Source organism: Gymnogyps californianus, unplaced genomic scaffold (genome assembly GCF_018139145.2).
Source record: "Gymnogyps californianus isolate 813 unplaced genomic scaffold, ASM1813914v2 HiC_scaffold_44, whole genome shotgun sequence".
Classification (NCBI taxonomy): domain Eukaryota; kingdom Metazoa; phylum Chordata; class Aves; order Accipitriformes; family Cathartidae; genus Gymnogyps; species Gymnogyps californianus.
The window spans coordinates 204,738-216,012 of NW_026114334.1; the positions used below are offsets into that span (position 1 = coordinate 204,738).

Genomic DNA, 11,275 nt, shown 5'->3' on the forward strand with positions numbered 1-11,275 from the left:
CCCTGCACAGGAGCACAGATCTGTTTTTCCATCGTAGCAATTCTCTCACCCAGTTGACATCGTGAGACCGCTTGCGCTTCAGCATTTGGTGTGTTTTTCTGAAAGAAAAAAACCCCTGTGGACTGGGGTCAGAGCTGTCACAGCTCTAATCACAGAATCCTGAAGAACTCCGTTCTTACGTGCAGCTCTGTGGTGTTTCCATCTGAGATTGTGAAAAGGCAAAAGCATTCAGGGTGAAGTTGACGCATCTGGGAAGATTCTGCGAGGCAGTGAGTGGCTTTGCAGCCCTCCATATGTTCTTTTTCATTTCCTATGTTCTTTTTCACCAGTTCCCCTCCCTTGAAAATGTGTCTTTTCTGAAGAAGCAAGCAGTGATGCTAGAGGGAAGTCGCTGCCACCTCAAGTGGATGTGTTTGAGAGACAGCTGTACTTTGTTCCTGTTCGGTCGTGGTATCTTTATGTTGGATCGACCTAATGTTGCCTGGATTATAACGCCATTAGATTTGGAGCAGCAAAGCACTGCTGCCTGCTCTCGTTCCTTTCCTGCTGCTTCCAGGCAGAGTGTGAGCAGGCGGCAGCAAGGAGATATGGGGAGGGACCCCAATCCATTTGATGGAGTGGATGTGTTGGGCATCAAGGAGATGTTCGAAGTGAAAGAGTCATGGTGTTTCCTTCATGTCTTTTGTTTGGGTGTGTGATGGGTGGATGATGCTAATGAAGGAGAGGTATTGCATGGGGCGTTAGAGTCCCTGGGTACAGAGGTTCCTGGTGTGTTGTTCTGGCAGAGTGTGCCTGCCCGAAAGGAGAAGCAAGAGCTGGCCATTCAGCGTGCAGGTGGAAAAAGAGTCAGGAAGAATAGCTCTTCATCGAGGTGTATGAAGAGTGCTAGGGAGCTGTGGTTGCCCCATGCTTTTTCAGCCTTCCTGGAGGGTTGGCATTGCAGGCTGTGATGGGTTTGAGTTCCTGAATGGAAAAAACCTCCCATGTGTTGTCTGGACTCATTGGAGCCTGCTTGCAAGAGATGTGGAAGGTAGCTGGGGCTTGGTGTTGTGTTACAGAGGGTGGTGGATTCTGTTGTGATGTAGGAGAGGTGTTTTTTGCCATATGATTGCCTTGCTTGTGTTATTTGCTGGTCCTTGCGAGGAGTGGAGGCTGAAGAGTGTGGTGTTCTTTGAGAAGGGGAGGGATGTGGAGGTGGAGGGGCAGTCTGTGTGTCTTGCATAGACTGGAGGAAAGGGAAAGTTGTAACTTGTCTGGAGGGATGGAAGGTGGAAGGGAAGAGGAATGCGAGCTCTTCGCAAAGGGCGTGCCTGTGCTTCATGTGGAGCGTGGTGTAGTCATTTGGAAAGAATTTTGGTAAAGGAGACAAAAAAGAAGAGTTACGTTCCTGGCCAGAGAAGCAGCGTGATGCACACTGGCCTGTTTTGATGTTCTTTCCATATTTGCATCAGCAGGGACAACTGTACAAAAGGCTCAGAAGCCTTCAGTTTGATTAAAAAAGAAACAAACAAATAAAAACCCCAAACCCATATCAAACTGTGCAACAATAGAGTAGATATCATCCATTAGAGTGCTGTGCTCCTCAATGGTTGGGTTGTTCTCTCACAGCATGAAAGCAATGCCATTGCCATTAGAGCTGTCCTGACATCACCTTTAGAAAGGATATTGCTCCCAGGTCTGCCACATTTCCATCTGAGATAGCTGAAGCCTTGCCAAACATGACAGGTCAGCGCAGAGATCGTGCGGGACACCGTGTATATGATACCATCTGTGTGATTTTTATGGTGGTGTCATTGATGGAAGGGTCTGCAAGCTTGAGGTGGAAAGGAAACTGTGGCATGTTGCAGAGGTGAATGTTGGACGTGGCATGAGTAGGGCCTGACCGTCTCTTGCTGTGACGAGTGATTGTGAGCAGTGGGAGGACTTGTCTGTGGGAACTGGAAATCCTCGGGAAGACCATGGGCCATGTCACGAGAAGACAGCAATGGGAGATGATGTGCTTGTCTTGAGAACGCATGTGTCGGAGTTGGAATGGAGGATGCCTAGAGGAAAGCCTGAGGCAGGATGGACACGGAGTGTTCTTGCCCAGGATCCTTTTGCAGGCTCCCAAGGGTCTGGAGTTGGAGGCCTTCTGTCACAGAAGGGCATGACTTCCATTGGAGGGATCCATCATGGGGAGGGTGACCTTGAGCGGGGAAGAGTCTTGCCTGAGGAAATGGAGATGCGGGTCAGAACACAGACTGTGTCATTGGGGAAGAGGTGGAGCATGTCCGCTTAGCTGGAGATCCCGTTTCCCAGGGCACAGGAAAGAGGATGCCAGCCAAAAACCTCAAGAAGAGCTGTGGCAGAGAGTGCTACTTGGCCGGAACCCTGTCAGGAGCTCCAGAAGTTCTGCATAGCCTTGTGCCCAGTTGTTCTCTTCTTGCCTTTCAATGCAGTGGAATGGGATTCTTTTGAGGTTGTGAATGTATCTCAGCAGGGAGAGACCCTTGTGCTGCTGCCTGAGTGACATAGGAAATGTGTTGGTAAGAGCTGGTGAGATGCAGAGTGCTGAATCCTGTCTGATGAACCTTTTCCCTGTTGTTTTGGGAAAGGTGTTGTGGGAGGGTAGCACTTGAATGTGCTGTCCTTGTGTAGTGGTGGGCATCTGTAGCAGCTTCCACAGCCGTTGATGTTGTTAAAAAACCCAGTTAGCAGGGCTTATTGAAAGAGCTTTAAAGTAGATTTGAAGGGGAAGGGGATAAAACGAGGCTCGCTAGTGATAAGCCCTGGGGCGGCACGCCAGCGTGTGAGGGACGGTGTGCTAGCGAGGTCCTTCAGTGTGCTCCACGATGTGCTGAGTAGACTGGAACACATTTGAAATGTCTCTATGCTAATGCGTGGAGCATGAGGAATGAAGAAGAGGAGCTAGAAGCTTTGGCCCAGTCCCAGAGCTACGACGTCATTGGCCTAAGCGAAAGCTGGTGGGAAGAGTCCTGTGACTGGTGTGGCGTGATGGCCGGTTCTAGGCTCTTGTGGAGGGCTAGGCAGGGCAGGTGAGGCGGGCGGGTGGTGCTGTATATAAGGGAGGGGTTGGATTGTATGGCGCTTGCAGTTGGCGACGACAGGGTCGAGAGCCTCTGGGTAAGGATTAAGGGAAAGCAAATAAAGCGGCTGTTGTTGTGTGAGTCTACTATCGACCACCCAGCCAGGATGACCACACTGATGAATCATTCTGCAAGGAATGAAGGGATATGTCTCGATCAGCTGCCCTTTTCCTTATGGGCAATTTTAACTTCCCAGACGTCAACTGGGAATATCATACAGCAGACCCAAACAGGTCCAGGAAAATCCTGCAGGATGTTGAGATAACTTCTTGGTGCAGGTACTAAGGGAGCCGAGAAGCAAAGGTGCCCTCCTGGATGTGTTGTTGTAAAGAGAGAGGGACTCCTGGGTGAAGAGGTGCTTGGTGGCTGTGTGGGTCACATGGACCATGAAAGTAGTTGAGTTTCAAATCATTGTCAGTAGGAGAAAAACTGCCAGCAAAACTTTGACGCTGGATATGGGGAGAGCAGAGCTGGGGCTGCTGAAGGAACTAGTTAGTAAGGTCCCTGAGAATGTGCTCTTGAAGGTAGTGGGGTCCATGAATGCTGGTCCCTTTTTAAGAGCCATCTCTTAAAGAGCGCAGGAGCAGGCAATTCGAAAGCGTCGGAGTCAAGCAGCGGGGGGCAGAAGGCTGGCTTGGCTGAGCAGGGATCCTCTAGAACTTAGGCAGAAGAGGAAAGTGTGTGGACATTGAAAGGAAGGATGGGTGACAGGGAAGGACTACAGAGCTGCTGTTTGCCGCTGTAGGGAGAAAATTCACGTGGCCAAAGCTCAAGTAGAGTTCAAGCTGGCCAGCAGTGTGAAGGACAACAAAAAGGGCTTTGTAAAATATGTTCACAGCCAAAGAAGGATCAGAGATAACATCGGTCCGTTACTTGATGAGGTCGACCACCTCACAAATAGGGGTGTAGAGAAAGCAGAGATGTTTAATGCCTTCTTTGCCTCTGTCTTTCACACCGATGATGGGCCTGGGACCCAGAGCCCTGTGTTGGAAGACCTTGACTGGGGGAATGCTAAGCTCCCAGCCAACTCTGAACTTGTTTGAGACTTGCTGCTCCAGCTGGAGGCACATAAGTCTATGGAGGCCATGGGATTCATCCAGGGTACTGAAGGAGCTGGCGATGTTATGGCGGGACTTCTTTCCATTATTTTTCAACGGTCTTGGAAGTCTGGAGAGGTCCCAGTTGAGTGGAAGCCAGCAAAAAGTTGTCCCAATTTCAGGAAGGGTAAGAAGGAAGAGCCTGGTAATGACAGGCCTGTCAGCCTCACTTCAGTGCCTGGAAAATTATGGAGAAGGTTGTTCGGGAGTTATTGAAAAACACTTGAGAGAGACTGCAGTCATTGGTCGTAGCCAGCACGGTTCACGAGGGGAAAGTCCTGTTTAAGTAAGTTAATTTCCTTTTATGAGAAGGTCACCCATCTAGTTGCCCAAGGAAGCCAGTAGATGTGGGTTTTTTTGGATTTTAGCAAAGCTTTTGAACCGTCTCTCACAGTATCCTTCTGGATAAAATGTCCCCATACAGCTGTCGTAATGCTTGTCATAAGAGAAGTCCCTAATACATTGGGTGAGCAGTTGGCTGATGGGTTGGGGTCAAAGAGTCAGAGTCAATGGGGTTACATCAGGCTGGCGGCCAGTCAGGGAGGCCTTAGAGAGAGATCTGGATAGGCTGGAGAGCTGGGCAATCCCAACCGTATGGAATGTAACAAGAGCAAGTGCCGGGTTCTGCCCGTGGGACAGGGTAATCCTGGTTATAGGTACAAAATTGGGGGACGAGAGGGTGGCGAGCAGCCCTGCGGAACAAGATGTGGGGGTTTGGGTGGATGCAAGTTGAATAGGAGTCAAGAGTGTGCCCTGGCAGCCAAAAGGCCAGCCGTGGCTGGGTGCATGAAGCCCAGCATGGCTAGCTGGTTGAGGGAGGTGATTGTCCCACTCTACACTGCACTGGTGCCGCCCCATCTCGAGTTCTGTGTGCGGTTTTGGGTGCCTCCTAGAAGAAGGACATCAAACTATTAGAGTGTGTCCCGAGGAGGGTGACCAAGATGGTGAAAGGTGTCGAGGGCAAGACTTATGAGGAGCAGCTGAGGTCACTTGGTTTGTTCAGCTTGGAGAAGAGAAGGCTGAGGGGTGACCTCATCGCAGTCTAGAACTTCCTCGAGGGGGGCAGCGGAGGGGGAGGTGCCGATCTCCTCTCTCTGGTCACCAGCGATAGGCCATGAGGAAATGGTAGGAAGCTGCATCAGGGGAAGTTCAGGTTGGACATTAGGAAAAGGTTCTTGACTGAGAGGGTGGTCAGTCACTGGAACAGGCTCCCAGGGAAGTGGCCACGGCACCAAGCCGGTCAGAGCTCAAGGAGCAGACTGTACAATGGTTTCAACATTTTGGCAGAACATGAGTCATTTCTTTTTCTGTCCAACAACCTCAGAAATCTCTGATAATGTTAAGGGAAAATATCCTTTAAACCCAAATGTCCTGTCCTGAAAATGTTTCTTTTCAGAAGCAGCAACCAGTGATGCTACAGGTAAGTCACTCCCACCTAAAGTGGATGTTTTCTTCACATGTGTCTTGTACATAAAGACGAGATGTTTTGAGAGACGGGTGTACTTTTGTTCCTGTTTAGTTGCGGTATCTTCATGTTGGATCGAGCAAATGTTGCCTGGATTGTAATGCCTGTAGGTTTGGAGCAGCAAAGCACCACTGCCTGCTCTCGTTCCTTTGCTGCTGCTCCCAGGCACAGGGTGAGCAGGCGGCAGCAAGCACGGATGGAGGAGGGACCGCAATCCATTTGATGGAGTGGATGTGTTGGGAGCCAAGGGGATGTTCTGATGAACATGCCGTGGTGTTACTCTTGTGGCTTTTGTTTGGGTGTGTGAGGGGTGGATGATGCTAATGAGTGGGAGGTATTCCGTGGGGACTAATGGCCCTGTGTTGCTAATGAGTGGGAGGTATTCCGTGGGAACTAATGGCCCTGTGTTGTTCTGGCAGTGCGTGCCTCCCTGAAAGGGAAGCACGAGTTTGCCATTCAGTGTGCAGGTGGAAAAGGAGGCCAGAGGAATAGCTCCTCATTGAGATACATGAAGAGTGCTCGGGAGCTGTGGTTACCCCGTGCTTTTTCAGCCTTCTTGCAGGATCATCGTGCTTGGCTGTGATGGGTTTGATTTCCCTAAAGAAAGACCCCTGGGTTGTTTGGAGTCTTTGGAGCTGTTTTCAGGGATGTGGAAGTAGCTGGGGCTTGTCTTGTGTTACAGAGGGTGGTGGATTCTGTTGTGATGTAGGAGAGGTGTTCTTTGCCATATGATTGCCTTGCTGTGTTATTTGCTGGGTCCTTGCGAGGAGTGGAGGCTGAAGAGTGTGGTGTTCTTTGAGAAGGGAGGGATGTGGAGGTGGAGGGGCGTCTGTGTGTCTTGCATAGACTGGAGGAAAGGAGGAAAGTTGTAACTTGTCTGGAGGGATGGAAGGTGGAAGGGAAGAGGAATGCGAGCTCTTGCCAAAGGGCGTGCTGTGCTTCATGTGGAGCGTGGTGTAGAAAATGTTTTGTTAAAGTGGAAAAGAAGAGAGGAGGCTGGAATCAGAAGAGAAGGGGAGTCAAGGATAGGGTAGGGTGAGGGCAAAAAGAAAAAAGGAAGCGAAGAAAAGGAGGAAAGAGGAAAAAGGTGAAAGGAAGAGAAAGGAAGAGATGAAAGAAAAAGGAGGAGAAAAGGAACGAGAAAGGAAGGAGGAAAGAAAAAGGAGAAGGAAAGAAAGAGCAAGGAAGATGGGAAAAGAGGACTGTATGCAAGGAAAAAGCAAGCAAGGAAGCAAGACAGAAAGATGATGAAGAAGAAAGGAAGGAAGGACGGATGGATGGACGGACAGAGGAGATGTTATCTCTACGTGGTGAATGGAGGTGAGGACTTCAGCATCCTCACTACTCAGAGACACTGTGCAAGGCTTGATGAAAAGTGTTGAGGAAGAGGAATGAGAGCTCTTGGCAGAGGGCATGTCCGTGCTCCATGGCGAGGGTGATGTAGTCATATAGAGAAGCTGTTGGTAAAGGAGACATGGAAAGAGGCAAAGAGGGAAGAAGAGAAGGGGAGAGCAGGACAGGGAAGAGAGGAGGAGGAGAAAGAGGAGAAGCAGAGAAGGAAAGAAGGAAGGAAGAACAACAGAGAGAAAGAAAGCAAACAAGAAGAAAGCGAGCAACAGAGAGAAAGAAGATCAAGAAAAGAAGAAAGGATAAATGAGTTACTAGCATGCACGGACGCTATCACTGTTCACAGAAAGGTGGTGAGGGAGAGAAAGGAAGGAAGAAAGGAGGGAAGGAAGGAAGGAAGGAACGAACGAACGAACGAACGAACGATAGACGAGATTACGAAAACACACGGAGCTTAGCTGTAGCCGCTGAAGGGAGCTGATCCCTAGAGCCTTCGGCTTGGTTAGAGTACCGCGCTCCGGCGCTGATGGCCCGCAATTAGCGCTGATGGCTCCGTCTTTGAGGGTGTCCGCCGCGGCGCCGGAGGCGACTGGCGAGCTGCGAGCAGGGGTAAAGAAGCGAGAAGGATTTAAAGGGAAGGGAAAGGGGAGAAAGAATAGGGCACGGCAAGAAGGAAGAGAAGGAGGAAAGAGAAGAAGCAGAAAGAATTTGGAAAGAGGAGACAGAGGAAAGAGATCAGGAAGAGAAGGGAGAAGAAAGAGAAGAAAAATAGTAGGAAAGAAAGGAAGAACGAGAGAACGGAATAGAAAGAGGAAGAAGGAGCAAAGAAGAAAGAGAAAGGAAGAAGGAAAGAGCAAACAAGCAAGGGAAAAGAAATAAAGAAACAAGAAAAAAGAAGCGAAAGGAAGAGGCGAAGGGCAGGGAGAGAGGAGAGAGGAGATGAGCGCGCGGGCGCTGGTGGGGAGCGTGTGAGGCGGCGGAGCAGCACAGGGTGTCGCTGCAGGCTCAGAAATGGCGGCGGAGCGGCGAGGCGGCTCCGCGCCGGTGCGGCGGAGAGCCCGGCTGTGAGCGCGGGGGGGCGGCGCGGGGCGGGCAGGAGAGGCGGTGCGTCCGGGCGCGGCGGGAGCCGTGCGGGGCCCGGCGGGTGCCGGCGGCGGCGGCGGCAGCGATGGGCGTGTGTGGGGTGCGGTGGTGCGGGTGCTGTTGCTGCAGGCGGGGTGGGCGTTGGGCGTCGGGCAGGTGCGGTACTCGGTGCCGGAGGAAGCGAAGGCCGGGACGGTGGTGGGCCGGCTGGCGCAGGACCTGGGCCTGGAGGCGGGCGAGGCGGAGGCTTGGCGGCTGCGGCTGGTGGCGCAGGGCCGGCGGGCGAGCGTGGAGGTGAGCGGGGCGAGCGGGGCGCTGGTGGTGAGCTCGCGGCTGGACCGGAGGAAGCTGTGCGGGAAGAGCGCGCCGTGCGCCTGCGGCTGGAGGTGCTGGTGGAGCGGCCGCTGCGCGTCTTCCACGTGGAGCTGGAGGTCACCGACATCAACGACAACGCCCCGCTCTTCCCCGCCGCCCGGAAAAACCTCACTTTACCGGAGAACTCCCTCCCGGCTCTCGGTTCCCGCTGGAGGGCGCGTCGGATGCAGACATCGGAGCCAACGCGCAGCTCTCCTATACACTCAGCCCAGCGACCACTTTACGCTCGATGTTAAAGCCTCGGATGAAAATAGGAAATCTGTATTCCTGGTGCTCGCGAAATCTCTGGACCGCGAGACGATGCCTGTGCACCGGTTGGTGTTGACGGCGAGTGACGGGGGCCGGCCGTCGCTGACGGGCACGATGGAGCTGGTGATCTCGTGCTGGACGCCAACGACAACGCGCCCCAGTTCAACCAGTTGGTGTACAAAGTGGAGCTGTCGGAGAGCTCTGCGGAGGGGACGTTGTGGTGCGAGTGAACGCCACGGATCCGGACGAGGGTCTTATCAGGAGTTTTCTTACAGCATCGTCAGTTCGGTTCCTGCTGGTAACAGAGACCTGTTCACCATTGATGCGAAGACGGGCGAGATCCGTCTCACGGGCGCCCTGGACTTTGAAGACGTCCGTTTACACGAGATCCAAATCGAAGCGAGAGATAAAGGGACACCCCGCTGTCGGGTCACTGCAGCGTGGAGCTGGAGGTGGGGACGTGAACGACAACGCGCCGGAGGTGTGGGTGACGTCGCTGTCGGTGCCGGTGCCGGAGGACGCGTCGGTGGGACGGTGGTGGCGCTGCTGAGCGTGTCGGACCGGGACTCGGGGGCGAACGGGCGGGTGCGGTGCGCGGTGTGGCCGCCGGCGCCGTTCGGGCTGGTGGCGAGGTTCGCGGCTCGTACTCGCTGGTGCTGCGGAGGCGCTGGACCGGGAGCGGGTGTCGGAGTACGAGGTGGAGGTGCGGGCGGAGGACGGCGGGGCGCCGCCGCTGCGCGGCAGCCGCGGGGTGCGGGTGCGGTGTCGGACGTGAACGACAACGCGCCGGCGTTCGCGCAGGCCGTGTACACGGTGCTGGCGCGGGAGAACAACGCGGCAGGCGCGGAGCTGGCGCGGCTGTGGGCGCGGGACGCGGACGAGGCGGGGAACGGGCGCGTGAGGTACTCGGTGGCGGAGGGCGTGGGCGGGGCGCGGGGGCGGGCGGGGGGTGCGGGCGGCGTCGAGCTACGTGTCGGTGGACGCGGAGAGCGGGCGCGTGTGGGCGCTGCGTCCGTTGGACTACGAGGAGGTGCAGGTGCTGGAGTTCGAGGTGCGGGCGGTGGACGCGGGGGAGCCGCCGCTGTGCGGCAACGCCACGGTGCAGCTCTTCGTGGTGGACGAGAACGACAACGCGCCGGCGCTGCTGCCGGCGCCGGGCGTCGGGCCGGGGCCCGGGCGTCGGGCTGGTCGTCGTCGGGTCCGGTCTCGGGGGCGCTGTGGGCGTGGGCGGCGTGGGGGGCGCCGGCGGGGCAGGTGGTGGCGAAGGTCCGGGCGGTGGACGCGGACTCGGGCTACAACGCGTGGCTGCGCTACGAGCTGTGGGAGCCGCGGGGGAAGGGCCCGTTCCGCGTGGGGCTGTACAGCGGCGAGGTGAGCACGGCGCGGGCGCTGGAGGAGGCGGACGGCCCGCGGCAGAGGCTGGTGATCGTGGTGCGGGACCACGGGAGCCGGCGCGCTCGGCCACGGCCACGCTGAGCGTGTCGCTGGTGAGGGCGCCGAGGCGCGCTGGCGGCCGCGGGCTCCTCGTCGTCGTCGTCGTCGTCGTCGTCGTCGGGAGCGGGGCTGCGGCCGGCGGCGGGCGCGGCGGGCGGCGCGTCGGCGGCGTCGTCGGCGACGAACGTGTGGCTGGTGGTGGCCATCTGCGCGGTGTCGAGCGTGTTCGTGCTGGCGGTGGTGCTGTACGGGGCGTCGCGTGGTCGCCGCGGGCGGCCGTGGTGTCGGGGCCCGGGCCGGCGACGCTGGTGTGCGCCAGCGAAGTGGGAGCTGGTCGTACTCGCAGCGCCAGAGCCGGAGCCTGTGCGTGGCGGACGGCGCGGGCAAGAGCGACCTGATGGTTTTCAGCCCAACTTCCCGCCGCCGCCCGGCCCCGCGGCGAAGGGACGCAGCCGGAGCCGCCCGCTCTCCTGGACACGGTCAGTGGCCCTCCCTTTCTGGCCTCTCGCCCCTTCGCCCTTCTTCTCGGTCTCCCTCCGCCCTTCTTCGCGGTCTTCGTTCTGGCCCGCCGCCTGGGCAGGCGCTGGTGGGAGGCGGGCTCAGCCCGCGGGGCCTGCGGGCGGTGGGTGCTTGGCGGGTGCTCAAGGGTGTTCACGGCACCTTTGCATCTGCCTCCGCGTCCTTGCCGGAGCCCCTCGGCTCTCGCTGTGGGGGAAACTAGCGGTACTGCCGCAGCCGGCGGCGGTTACCGTCGGCAGCTGAAGTTTGCTGCTGTGGGTGTGAGCTGTTCTCCCGTAGAGTAAAAAATCGCTGCCGGCTGCGATGAGAGGTGCCACGACATCAGCTTTCGAGACGCTCTTGCTTGGGGGTGTGTAGCGTTTGCACGCGAGCTTGCTGAAGGAGTGCAGACAGGCAGGCTGTGACGGTGACAGTGCCCCAGGCGCTATTTGGTGCCTTATCGCGTTGCAGAGTGCTGATTGTGCTGGTATGAGATGTGGAAAGTTTCTTGTGGAAAAGTCTGTCCCCTCCTGTGTGATTGTCCCCTGCAAGAGCCGTGATGCGAGGTGACAGTTGAGGCTTCAGGGTTTTCTCTCCCCGTGGAGTAATTTCTCCCTTTTCATTCTCCCACCAGAATCATT

General features: G+C 56.0%; 1 pseudogene; it reads left to right on the forward strand.

Annotated features, from left to right (window-relative positions):
• The first annotated feature begins 7,541 nt into the window (after positions 1 to 7,541).
• On the forward strand, positions 7,542 to 10,857 carry LOC127028828 (protocadherin alpha-2-like; annotated as a pseudogene).
• The last annotated feature ends 418 nt before the right edge of the window (positions 10,858 to 11,275 follow it).